This window comes from Zophobas morio, unplaced genomic scaffold (assembly GCF_036711695.1).
Source record: "Zophobas morio isolate AGI-343-1 ecotype UQ-CSIRO unplaced genomic scaffold, CSIRO_AGI_Zmor_V1 ptg000004l, whole genome shotgun sequence".
Lineage (NCBI taxonomy): Eukaryota > Metazoa > Arthropoda > Insecta > Coleoptera > Tenebrionidae > Zophobas > Zophobas morio.
In genome coordinates, this window is record NW_026972109.1 from 6342253 (window position 1) to 6355936 (window position 13684).

The 13684-nt window shown below is 31.5% G+C and overlaps 1 protein-coding gene across 5 annotated transcripts in view; it reads left to right on the top strand.

The window, feature by feature from the left end:
• The window catches only part of LOC135139201 (sodium-coupled monocarboxylate transporter 1), a 59121-nt gene that overhangs the window by 14003 nt on the left and 31434 nt on the right, over window positions 1–13684 (top strand). The window contains exon 1 of one of the 5 annotated variants that reach the window (XM_064069348.1): window positions 877–1184. The exons of 1 other annotated variant lie outside the window; for it this stretch is intronic. The gene's annotated coding sequence lies outside the window, so the exon portion shown is untranslated. Of the gene's footprint in view, window positions 1–876; window positions 1185–8288; window positions 8583–13684 lie in introns of those variants that run through there. 3 more of the 5 variants (XM_064069373.1, XM_064069357.1, XM_064069364.1) reach the window with 3 other exon arrangements.

Sequence of the window (13684 nt, forward strand, 5' to 3'; positions counted from 1 at the left end):
ATGGTTGTCTAGAAGATATTCTTGATTAACATTTCCACATAACCGTCTTTTCTTGGACTAGAACTTCGTTTTCGTTATACGGAAGTTCAGCTGCATTATGTTGCATCCTGTCAGCAATGAATTCAGGACATACGATTTTAGGAAAACAAGACACTAGAGTCGGAAAAGCATTCCAGCGTAAGAACAACAACAAAAATAGACATATGCATAAAAAGTAAAACCGATAAAAATACCACAAAGATCGTGCGACATTTTCTTTGCCGCCAATTTGTGAGGAACTTGACCTTCCATTGAATTTTCTTGAGCATGCAAATCGACATTTGCTGGGAAACAACATATCTCGTCTCGACACGTAATGAAGAGATTGTAAAGTTCACTTTACGACCAGATTACCAAACTTCGTAATTATTTACATTTACATTCGCCAGACATGTCTAGAATATAATCGCGTTGTCTTACTCAAAGATATTAAACCTCTAACCGAAATTCGCCTCAATCAAATCGCTCGGGTGTTCAGTGCTGCTCAGCTCGGTGGTACCCTTTCATTAAAGTCTCCACGCCACAATGTTGCGTACCATCTCCACTCCCATGGTACGACTCTGCTAAAAATACCCATCGGCATCGCTCGAAATGGGCATGACTCGTCACCAACCGGAAGATCCTCGTCCGTTGCGCGCCAAACGACATCTTTTTCAGCGGTCTTCTCGTCTAATCCAAATGCGTCTAATTATAGTCTTGACCAGCTATAAACGCACGCAAGTGCTCTACACTGTTTTCCATCACGCCTCGGGCACATGTTCAACTTTTTGTTCCTGTTTAAGCCAAACGGGTTCCATCTCGTTGTTTAGATCCTCTCTCAATACGGTACGCCGGATCCCCTCTCCGCGCCATTTTTTTCGAAAAAATCGCCTCGCAAACAAGGCTTGAAAAATCTTTTCTCAACGGCCGGCTTAAAAGCTCTTCGAGCCGGTGGTGGGGGATAGTTGGGCCGCGACCTGACCGGAGGTGGTTCTGTGGCTATTTTGTAAATATTGGTGCGTCCGGTGTGCACGTTTCGAAACTGTGTTGGATTAATTGGCGCGGATTCTTAGTGACATTTGATAATCAATAGTTTTGCGCCTGGCGGTGGGATTCGACAAGAGTGGATCCGAGGACTTGTGACCTTTTGGCGCTGCTGGTTGAAGGTGCGAGAATTAGAATAGAGGGTTAAGGGATTAAATATTAACCATTTCATGTAACAAAATTTACCAAAAATTTATTTTTCTTTATTAATTGAGGGAAATTATGTCACATGTTGTTTAATTATTATCACTGAAGATAGATGAGTTTCACCCAACAAGAACTTCCTGTACTATCACAAAGCTCGTTTTCGAATAATAAAATATCGATTCGGTGAATCGGTCCATCGTCACGTTTCTCACTCGTAATAATTACGTTATTACACACTTTTCAAAGTCTGACACCACACGCTAGTGAAACGTATACATAATTACGAACTTTCAGTTGTTCGAAACGGTATCACCAGCGACGTGATTCTCCTTTCGCTATAATTTACTATAATTGTGAAAAATCAAAACTGCGGTAATATTCTGGTCCAAAAACACGTAAAAAATAATTCTGTTGCAAGTGATAAAAATTCTTTTCGTGCGTAGGTTTCCTGTACGGGTCTTGCTCCCGTTTCGCAACTAGAATTTTTAACACTCGTGCCATAAATAACTACTTTATTCCTGACCGAAAACTCACCAGTTTGTTACAGTGAAATAAACCTTTAAATTTGCAAGAAATGTTAAAGCAGTGAAAGGTCGATGCAGTTTTTAATGACATGTATTTGTAGCGTGATACCTAAAAATACTCAGTCCAAATATAACTGAATTTCGTATGACCGAAATAAATGTACAGGGTGTTTCATCTGAATGATAATACTTTTAAAAAATATAAAAGGGGTCGTATTGTAGTGCCATAATTAGTTCCTCTTTGGATTTTTCATCTTGTAATTTTTTATTCACTTTGAAGTATGAATAAGCAGGAAAAGGGGAGTAAAAATCTTGGACGGAAAACCGTCATTAATCAATCGTTTCATGGCAAACTGCTTGCTTTATGGGTACAACGTGCATTTTACGCCAATATTGTTGGTAATCGTTTATATTTCATATGTCTAAACTTGTAATTATGTGGTATATAAAAGGCGGAAAGGAAAATTTAACCTTTTCGTCCTATATGTGTGGAGAATTATTGCACCACAAGGAAGAAAACGCTCTTTCCCTTCAGAATTGTATAAAAATATCTTACAATTTAACATTGAAACTGGAAAATTCAATAGCAACATTTTACAATTTAATTTTGAAATTGTAAAACCCAATGCTCTGGAATCTTGCAAACGTTTTAAGATAGTTACGAACATGGTACATCGTTAATCACAACTTATTCGTTTATGCTCCTGTCAAAAATGATTACGTCATTTTACAATTTTGCCGAATAAATGTCATCTAAATTTTATAAAATAACATATTTTGTAGCAAAATTAAATTTTTTAAATGCTTTGTAAGTCAATTTTTTAAAATCATACGAATTGCGATATTTCAATTCATGGTCATGCTTCCGGATAAATGGTAGTAATTTTCGAAGAAATGGAACAGAAAATAACTTCTGGGGGTCGACAAAAAAATGTCTTTAGCTAATTTTCGAAGAAGGTCCAAAATGATCAAAAATTTCTAAAAATTGAAGTTTTAGAAAAATGTGCTACAAATCTCCAAAAAATCCTAATATTACCTACATTTCAATGGGCGATTTTGGAAAACTGGTCGAATTTTTCGGTGAAAATAATCCGAAAATGACTTTTGGCCGAAAAACGAAACGATAATAATTTTGGGTGGGGACGGTCAGTCAAATTATGGTTAACGATTTCTCGATTTTTCGAATTTTTTAATTTTTTGATTTTTCAATTTTTCGAGTTTTCAATTTCTCGTTTATCGATTTTTAAATTTTTGGAACTTTTGTTTTTTTATTTTTTGTTTTTTTTGGGTTTTTCGATATCTCAATTTTTTAAATTTTTGAATTCTAGTTTTCGATATACCAAAATCTCAGTTTTTCCAATATTGATTCTGCATTTTTCGAATTCTCAATTTCTCGATTTTCCAATTTCTCACTTTCTCCATTATTTGATTCTGCATTTCTCGATGTCTCAATTTTCTGTTGCTAGATTTCTGGATTTTTCGACTTTTCCTTCTGAATTTTCTTTTCTTTCGAATTTTCATTTTTAATTTCGTGATTTTTGAAATTTACAATTTTTTGATTTTGCAATTTTTCGTTCATCGATTTTTAAATTTTTGTAACTTTTATTTTTTTTTTCGTATTTTCGGTTTTTCGATATCTCAATTTTTCAAATTCTTGAATTCTAGGTTTCGATTTACCAAATTCTCAGTTTTTCTAATATTGATTCTGCATTTTTCGAATTCTCAATTTCTCGATTTTCCAATTTCTCAGTTTCTCGATTATTTGATTCTGCATTTTTCGATGTCAATTTTCTGTTTCCCGATTTCTCGCTTTTTCGAATTTTCGTTTTGATTTTTCGAATTCTCGATTTATCATTTTTTCGATTATTTTCATTTTTCGGTTTTTCTATTTTTCACTTTTTCATTTTGATTTTTCGTTTTATCGAATTCTCGATTCTTTGTTTTTTCGATTGATTTTTTGATTGTTCGATTTTTCGAATTTTCAATCTTTTAATTTTTCAAATTTCCAAGATCTCAATTTTTCCATTTCTCGATCTTCGAATTTTAAATTATCAAATTTTTTCTTTTTTAATTTTTCAAATTTTCGATTTTTCTCAATTTCTCGATTTTTCAAGTTTTTAACTCTGCATTTTTCGATATTTCGATTTCTCGATCTTCAATTTCTCAGTTTGTCGATCTTCCGGATTCTTAATTTTTGGATTTTTCGAATTTTCAATTTCTCGATTTCTCAGTTTCTCCATTTTTTAATTCTACATTTTCCGATTTTTCAATTTTTCGATTTCTACATTTTTCGAATTGTGATTTTGATTGTTCGATTTGTCGAATTTTTAATTTTTCATTTTTTCAATTGTTCGATTTTTCGATTTTTCGGTTTTTCGATGTCTCAATTTTTTAAATTCTGGAATTCCAGTTTTCGATTTCCCAAATTCTCAATTTTCCCAATTTTAGTTCTGCATTTCTCGATTTTTCGATTTCTCGGTTTTCAATTTCCCAGGTTCTCGCTTTTTCGGATTCTCAATTTTTGGATTTTTCGAACTCTGAATTTCTCGATATCTCAGTTTCTCCATTTTTTGATTTTTCAATTTCTATTTCTAAATTTTTCGAATTGTCATTTCGATTTTTCGATTTGTCGAATTCTCAATTTTTAATTTTTTCGAATGTTCGAACTTTCGATTTTTCTGTTTTTCGATGTCTGAATTTTTCAGATTCTGGAATTCTAGTTTTCGTTTTCCCAAATTCTCAATTTTTCCAATTTTGATTCTATATTTCTCGATTTTTTGATTTGTGAAATTCGCGTTTTTTCATTTTTTCGATGGGACGAATTTTCTTCCATTTTGCTGTTTTTGGGTGCCTCAATTTTTCTAATTCTGAAATTCCAGTTTCCGATTTTTCAAATTCTCAATTTTTCCAATTTTGATTCTGCATTTCTCGATTTTTCGATTTTCCGATTTTCGATCTCAATTTCTCAGTTTTTCGATTTTTCGGATTCGCAATTTTTGATTTTTCGAATTCCCAGTTTCTCCATTTTTCAATTTCTGAGTTTCTCAGTTTGTCCATTTTTTGATTCTGCATTTCTCGATGTCTCAATTTTCAATTTCTCAATTTCTCCATTTTTCGAATTTTCATTTTGATTTTTCGAATTCTCAGTTTTTTGGTTTTTTAGTTTTCTGAGTTCTCAGTTTCTCGATTGCTCGATCTTCGAATTTTAGATTATAGAATTTTTGCTTTTTGATCTTCCGAATTTTCGATTTTTCGCTTTCTCAGTTTCTCGATTTTTCAAATTTTGCGTTTTTCGATATTTAAAATTCTCGATTTTCAATTTCTCAGTTTCTCGATTTTTCGGATTCTTAATTTCTCGATTTCTCAGTTTTCGACTTCTCCGTTTCTCCCTTTCTTGAATTTGCATTTTTAGATTTTTCAATTTCTCGATTTCGAAATTTTTCAGTCATTTTGATTTTTCGATTTTTCGAATTTTCAATTTTTCATTTTTTCGATTGTTCGAATTTTGGGTTTTTCTGTTTTTCGATGTCTCTCAATTTTTTAAATTCTGGAGTTCTAGTTTTCGATTTCCCAAATTGTCATTTTTCCAATTTAGATTCTGCATTTCTCGATTTTTCGTACTTGTCAAATTCTCAATGTTTCATTTTTTCCATTGTTCGAATTTTCAATTTTTCTGTTTTTCGATGTCTCTATTTTTCACGTTCTGGAATTCTAGTTTTCGATTTCCCAAATTCTCAATTTTTTCGAATTTCAATCTCAATTTCCCGGCTTTTCGATTTTTCGGATTCTCAGTTTTTGATTTTTCGAATTCTGAATTTCTGTTTCTCCATTTTTTAATTCTGCATTTTTCAATTTCTCGATTTTTCAAATTTTTATTTTTATTTTCCGAACTCTCAATTTTTTGAATTTTCAATTTTCCGAGATTTCAATTTCTCGATTTCTCGATCTTCAAATTTTAGATTATTGAATTTACGATTTTTGATTTTTCGAATTTTCGATTTTTTAAATTTTTGATCCTGGATTTTTTAATGTCTCATTTTGATTTTTGGAATTCTCAATTTTTTTATTTTTCTATTTTCCGAGTTCTCAATTTCCCGATTTTTTGAATTTTCGATTTTTCGATATTTCGATTTCTCGATTTTCAATTTCTCAGTTTCTCGGTTTCTCAGTTCCGGATTTCTCAGTTTCTCCATTTTTTTATTCCAATGCTTTTTCGATTTTTCAGATTCTCGATATCTAAATTTTTCGATTTGTGGAATTATCAATTTTTAATTTTTCCGATTGTTCGTATTTTCGATTTTTCTAAAATTTCCCACGTTTCAGTGGACGATTCTGGAAAATCTGCAAGATTTTTCGGTGAAATTGACCCGAAAGAAACTTTTGGATCGAAATCTACAAGAAAATATCTTTCGCACATTTTCGAAGATGATGGAAAAACGAAATGACGTTAAAAAATATTTAAAATTACGCAACTGTTAAATCAGCAGTTTCAAAGTATTAAGAAGGTCAGTAGACCAGAGAACAGACAGACGAAACGGAACTACTTTTTCATATTCTAGAATCTACGAAACGCCAAAGAAAACAAAAATCTCAGTGAGGGTATTTTGAGATTCACTGGACTGGACCACAACAGAGACATTTAAAATGATAAAAATATCAAATGTCTATTTTTAAAATGTAAATTAAACACGACTATTCGGATATCGTTGCCACTAAAATCTTAGACGACACTGTCGAAAATTATATTAAAACAAAGCAGTTCTTGAAAACTTTGTCAAAGGCACATTTCCCGACTTCTATATACTTCGCAACTTTATTTGATGTAAACATAAATATTTAAACCAGGCAGTAGATGCATTTGCGAAAATAAATCCCCTGGAAGAATTCTCTTTTATTTATTTCTTCAAACAAAGCTGCTCTCCGTTTTTTAAAAAAATGTTAAAAGTAGGTACACATTAGAGTTTAGCATAATGTAATTTTATTCTGTTGCTGGCAAACATGGCATGTGCTATAAAACAAAATAATGCGTCGCAGTGGTATCTATGACAGTGATAAATTAATTCAATAAACGATAACAAAATCAATCAAAGACATGACAAATGTTTTCATGTCACACTCTAATCAGAAACTTTTTGCGTGCACGTTATATTCTCGATCTATTGCTAAATGTGTCTGGTATCTTCGTAAAAAACAACGTACATTCATAATCGTAATTTATTAAAAAAAAAATATGTATTATGGAATTTTTGATGAAACTGGATTATAGTTTCTGTAATATAAAAGAGAATTATTTTATTCAAATTTGCTGCATTTGCGTCGTGGAAGTTACTGAAGATGACGCTATCACCATTGTAGAAACCGGTCCCAAAAAATCGAAAAACAATCTCAAAGAAATCTTTCCGCGATATTTAAAACACAGGAAGCGTATCTCTGAACATGAACGCGAACACGTACTCCTGCTGACAATGAACTGAGTTCCACACATTTACAAGGATTTAGCAATTCTCAACGATAATGATGTGTGGAGATAATGTGGTTTAAGGTCGACAGACAGTGCTGAAATGAAAAACGATCCTTGCGTACAATTAAAACTGAACGCGAATAATTAATTTACATGTTTATGGCTTGTTTACATTAAAGAAGAAAAGCGAAATGAAACCGCAGAGATCACCACAATCTTTGCGTGTTTCGGTTCTTTGACCAGCCACAGCCGAATCTCATCAGAATAAATTAAATTTGGCGAATTTCACATTCTTGCTTTTTGCGTGTGCGTGCACACCTGTGGACTCGAAGGAGCGAACAACTGTTTATTGGCGGGCTACCAGTAATAGACACAATTATAAGCGTAGGCGGATGCAGCACTCCAAATGCTCGACGATGATTATCTGAGCTAAAAAAAAACCGAGAAAGTTATTTGGATCACAATTTCGCGAAATCGATCAGTAACAGCATATACAGGCAGACGAACCGGGAAACGCACATTTTTGTATTTTCGGATTGAAAATAATGGAGCTTGGAATAAACTAGGTACAGGTTTTTTTTGGCTTTCAGAAGCAGTTTTATAATTAAATGGACGTAAGTAGGTTACACTGGGGACATTGAACGCAGCTGTATATATTTACAAGAATTAAACAATTAGATAATGATCAGTGTTGACAATGCAAGATCATCTGCAGATTAAACGAACAGCAAAAGCCGAGAACGGACCCTTGCGTGAAAAAATTTTCTCTTCTCCGTTTCTTCTATATTCTATAATCTATAGTTTGCGCAGCAACCCATCACCCATAATCGCCCATTTCCCATCACCGATGCCTTCCGTGACCGCCCGCCGCCGCCGACACGCACCCAAAAAACCCAAATCACCATGTTTTCATTCAATTAAGCGCACTTTTCGTCCGAGGAATCAATTAAACAGACTTGGAAGTTTTATATAAATAGGACGAAAGTGGAATTAAAGGTTTCTCTTAGACAAAAGCTTTGTTCCGTTGAGGTCGATTCCGAGCGAAACGCGTTCTTGAATGAGAGCCAAAATAATCAGCGGATGAAGATTGGCTTTTTCGTTCTGTTTACATCCGATTTTATTAGTGTTGTGGCGGTCAATGATAAGAGCGGCTGCGTTTCACGAGTTGGAGCGTGCTTTCGGAGCACGTGGACCGTTCTTGTTTGCGTAATTTTTTCGGCGGAACCTTCGGAAGTGAGTATTTTTATTAACGTGTTGGTCGTGTCGCGACATTCAGGTCAGATCGGTTCGGATTGACTTTCCAAGGTAGTACCTAGTTTGTGTTTACGTAAACAGAGTAGATTAAGTAGGTAGAGCACTGTTTGGGTGCAGTACACGCAGAAAAATCGGTGAGTGTTGCGCTGAGCTGCGTCAGATTGAAACGCTGCTGTTGACCCGATTTGGCGCTGTAAATATGTGTTTAAGCCGATAGGATGTGGTGGCTTCTTTGAAATTTTCTTGTTAACGTTGCTTGTATGCTTTTTGTTGCTGCAGCATTGTAACGTCGAAGTAATTTTTTTTTTTTCAAAAAATGTAAATAGTTTTTTCTCGTTTCAATGTTCTTGGACTGATTTGTACACACATTTGTGTACCTGAATATTTCATCACATTTTATAGTAGACTATTACTACATTATTTTTATATTTGTGGTGTATGATTCCGAGTTCACTTTTCACCCCAGATATCCAGATTTTTGGAAAAAAAAAATCAAAATTGTATAGCATTTTGCGATTTAACTTTGAAACTGCAAAACCGGATGCCCCGAAATCATGCAAACGGTTTAAGATTATCACAATCATGGTAAGTCGTTATTCGTTTATCTCAAAACTTTTCTGAATAAATTGTTGCGTAATCAATACACTCATAGTTTTTAGAATTACTTATACAGGGTTACTGAGAAAAAAATATGAATAAGTCCGTTCATTGGATTGATTAAATCAAGAAGAATTTGTTGATGACGTGATTACAAAATTTTGTTATGCAGTTTCTTTGATTCCAATTTTCAATTTCTCGATTTTTCAATTTTTCATTTTCATTTTTCAATTTTTCGACTCCTAAATTTTTTTTGATTGTACAATTTTTCGATTTTCGCTTTCTCAATTGTCGATTTTTCGATTTATCGATTTTTTCGAGTTTGGGATTGTCCAATTTTTCGTGTTTTGGGTTTTTCGAGTGCTAGATTTCTCGATTTCCCAATTTCTCAATTTTTAAAATTTTTTGTTGTCTTTGTCGATTTCCCAAAACTTCGGATTCTCAATTTTTGATTTTTCCATTTCATTTTGTCAATTTCTCCATTTTTGATTTAGCACTTTCCGATTTCTCTATTTTCAATTTCTCGATTTCCCGATTTTTCGAATTTTCAATTTTAATTTTTCGATTTTTCTAACCCTCAATTTTTCGTTTTTTCAGTTGTTTGGTTTTTCGATTTCTCGATTTTTCGTATTTTCAATTTTTTTTTCGATTTTCCGAATTTTCAATTTATCGTTCTTTAGATTAGATTTTTAGATTTTTGGAATTTTTGCTTTTTTGATTTTTCGAGTTTTCCGTTTTTCAATTTCTCAATTTTTCGCCTTTTCGCTTGTTCGATTTTTCAAATTTTGGATTCCACATTTGTCGATATTTCGATTTCTCGATATTCAATTTCTCAGTTTCTCGATTTTTCGGATTCTCAATTTTTGGATTTTTCCAATTCTCGACTTCTCTATTTCTCGGTTCTCAATTTCTCAGTTTCTCCATTTTTCGATTTTTCAATTTTTCGTTTTTTCGATTGTTCGATTTTTGGATTTTTCCGTTTTTCGATGTCTCAATTTTTCAAATTCTCGAATTCTATTTTTCAATTTCCCAAATTCTCATTTTTCCCAATTTTGATTCTGCATTTTTGGATTTCTAGATTTTCGGTTTCTCTACTTTTCGGCTTTTCGATTTTTCGGATTCTCAGTCTTCGATTTTTGAAATTCTCAATTTCTCAGTTTCTCCATTTTTTTTATTCTGCATTTTTCGGTGTCTCGATTTTCAATTTTTTGGATTCTCGCTTTTTGATTTTTCGATGTTTCCAATTCTCAATGGCACGGGTTCCCGAGTTCTCGATTTCCCAATTTCTCCATTTCTCAATTTTTAATTCTACAGTCTTCAATTCCTCGTTCTTTTAATTTTTCATTTTGATTTTTCAATTTCTCTGTTTATTATTTTTTCGATTGTTCTAATTTCCGATTTTCGAAATTTCGAGTTTTCGGTTTTACGATTTTTCAAATTTTCATTTTGATTTTTCGATTTTTCAAATACTCAATTTTTAGTTTTTTAATTGCTTGATTTTTCGATTTCACGATTTTTCGCATTTTCAATTTTTTGATTTTTCGATTTGCTGAATTCCCAATTTCTTGTCTCTTACATTAGATTTTTAGATTTTGGAATTTTTGCTTTTTTGATTTTTCGAATTTTCAGTTTCCCGAATTCTCGATTTTTTTACTTTGATTTTTCGAATTCTCAATTTTTCTTTTTTTCGATTGTTCGAAGTTCTGATTTTTCAAATTTTCATTTTGATTTTTCCATTTTTCAAATTCTCGATTTTTCGTTTTTTTAAGGGCTTAATTTTTGGATTTCCCGATTTTAGAATTTTCGGTTTTTGTAATTTTCAGTTTTGTTTTTGTTGTTTTTAGATTAGATATTTAGATTTTTGGAATTTTGCTTTTTTGATTTTTCGAATTTTCGATTTTTCAAATTCTCAATTTTTCGTTTTTTTGATTATTCGATTTGTCGATTCCCCAAGTTTCCATTTCCTGATTTCCCGATTTTTCGTTTTGATTTTTCGAATTCTCAATTTTTCGTTTTTTCGATTGTTCGATTTTTCGATTTCCAGATTTTCAATTTTTCGATTTCTCGATTTTTCATTTTGATTTTGTGAATTCTCAATTTTAATTTTTCGATTGATCGAATTTCTGATTTCTGAAATTTCGATTTTTCAATTTGTCAAATTTTCATTTTGTCCTTTTCATTTTTCGAATTCTCAGCTTTTGATTTTTTCAATTGTTTTTTTTTTATTTCTCGATTTTTCGAATTTTCGATTTTTTGATTTTTCAATTTTCTGAATTCTCAGTTTCTTGTTTTTTAGATTAGATATTTAGAGTTTTAGAAATTGACTTTTTTGTTTTTTCAACTTCTCAATTATTCGTTTTTTCGATTGTTCGATTTTTCCGTTTGTCAAGGTCTCAATTTTTAAAGTTCTCGAATTCTAGTTTTCGATTTTCCAATTTTTCAAATATTTGATCTTCATTTTTCGATTTTTCGATTTTCAATATCCCGATTTTTCGGATTCTCAATTTTTGATTTTTCGATTTTTCGAATTATCAATTTTTCGGTTTCTGAGTTCTCAATTTCTCAATTTCCGCATTTTTATTCAGCATTTTCCGATTTCTCAATTTTCAGTTTCCCGAAATCTCGATTTTTGAATTCTAGTTTTCCATTTTCCAATTTTTCAAATTTTTGATCTTCATTTTTCGATTTCTCGATTTTCAATATCCCGATTTTTCGGATTCTCAATTTTTGATTTTCGATTTTTCGAATTATCAATTTTTCGGTTTCTCGAGTTCTTAATTTCTCAATTTCCGCATTTTTATTCAGCATTTTCCGATTTCTCAATTTTCAGTTTCCCGAAATCTCGATTTTTACTTTGATTTTTCGAATTCTCAATTTTTCTTTTTTTCGATTGTTCGAAGTTCTGATTTTTCAATTTTTCATTTTGATTTTTCCACTTTTCAAATTTTCGATTTTTCGTTTTTTCAAGGGCTTAATTTTTTGATTTCCCGACTTTTAGAATTTTCCGTTTTTGTAATTTTCAGTTTTGTTTTTGTTGTTTTTAGATTAGATATTTAGATTTTTGGAATTTTGCTTTTTTGATTTTTCGAATTTTCGATTTTTCAAATTCTCAATTTTTCGTTTTTTTGATTATTCGATTTTTCGATTTCCCAAGTTTCCATTTCCTGATTTCTCGATTTTTCGTTTTGATTTTTCAAATTCTCAATTTTTCGTTTTTTCGATTGTTCGATTTTTCGATTTCCAGATTTTCAATTTTTCGATTTATCGATTTTTCACTTTGATTTTTTGAATTCTCAGTTTTTCATTTTTCGATTGATCGAATTTCTGATTTCTTAAATTTCGATTTTTCCATTTTTCAATTTGTCAAATTTTCATTTTGTTCTTTTCATTTTTCGAATTCTCAATTTTTGATTTTTTCAATTTCCCGAATTCTCAGTTTCTTGTTATTTAGATTAGATATTTATATTTTTGGAAATTGACTTTTTTGTTTTTTCAAATTCTCAATTTTTCGTTTTTTCGATTGTTCGATTTTTCGATTTTTCCGTTAAAGGTCTCGAATTCTAGTTTTCGATTTCCCAATTTATCAATTTTTCAAATTTTTGATCTTCATTTTTCGATTTCTCGATTTTCAATATCCCGATTTTTCGGATTCTCAATTTTTGATTTTTCGATTTTTCGAATTATCAATTTCTCGGTTTCTCGAGTTTTCATTTTCTCAATATCTCCATTTTTGATTCTGCATTTTCGGTTTCTATATTTACCATTTTTCGATTTTTCATTTTGATTTTTCGAACTCTCAGTTTGATTTTTCGATTTTCGGTGTTCTCAATTTCCCGATCTTCGATTTTTATATTATTCAAATTTTTGCTTTTTAGATTTTTCGAAGTCTCGATTTTTCGTTTCTTCAATTGTTCGATTTTTGATGTTTCAATTTTTCCAGTTCTGGAATTTTAGTTTTTTCGATTTCTCAATTTCTCGATTTCCCAATTTCTCGATTTTGCAAATTTTTGATTCTGAATTATTCGATTTCTCGATTTCAGATTCCCAGTTTTTAGATTTTTCGTGTTTTCGAATTCTCATTTTCTCGGTTTCTCAGTTCACGATTTATCAATTACTCCATTTTTTTATTCTACATTTTTCGATTTTTCGAATTCTCAATTTTTTTAATTGTTCGAATTTTCGACTTTTGGATTTTTCGATTTTCGATATTCCGATTTTTCCAGTTCTCAGTTTCTCGATTTCCTTATTTCTCAATCTCTGCGTTTTTTGATTCCCAACTTTTTGGATTTTTTTTTTTGTAGAAAATTTCTTATTGATTTGGTAATACATTTTTAAGCATAATAATCGAGTCCATGTTTTATTACCCCAACAGTACGAAAAAAGTGGTTTCTCATTTCCGTCTGTCGTCTGTTTCCGTCTGTCTGGCAAAATAATCTTCTAAACTACCGGACCGATTGTTGTCAAATTTTAAATATATGTTAGGTGCTAAAACGTTAGGCAAAATTTTGCTAATCATCCCCTCTAGTAATTTGATGACATCATTTCAAAGGTTTCTAAATGAAAATAATTTATTATTATTAAACCGAACACTAACAAGTGTGGTGGGTTAAATTTCATACAATAATATACTTCTATACTT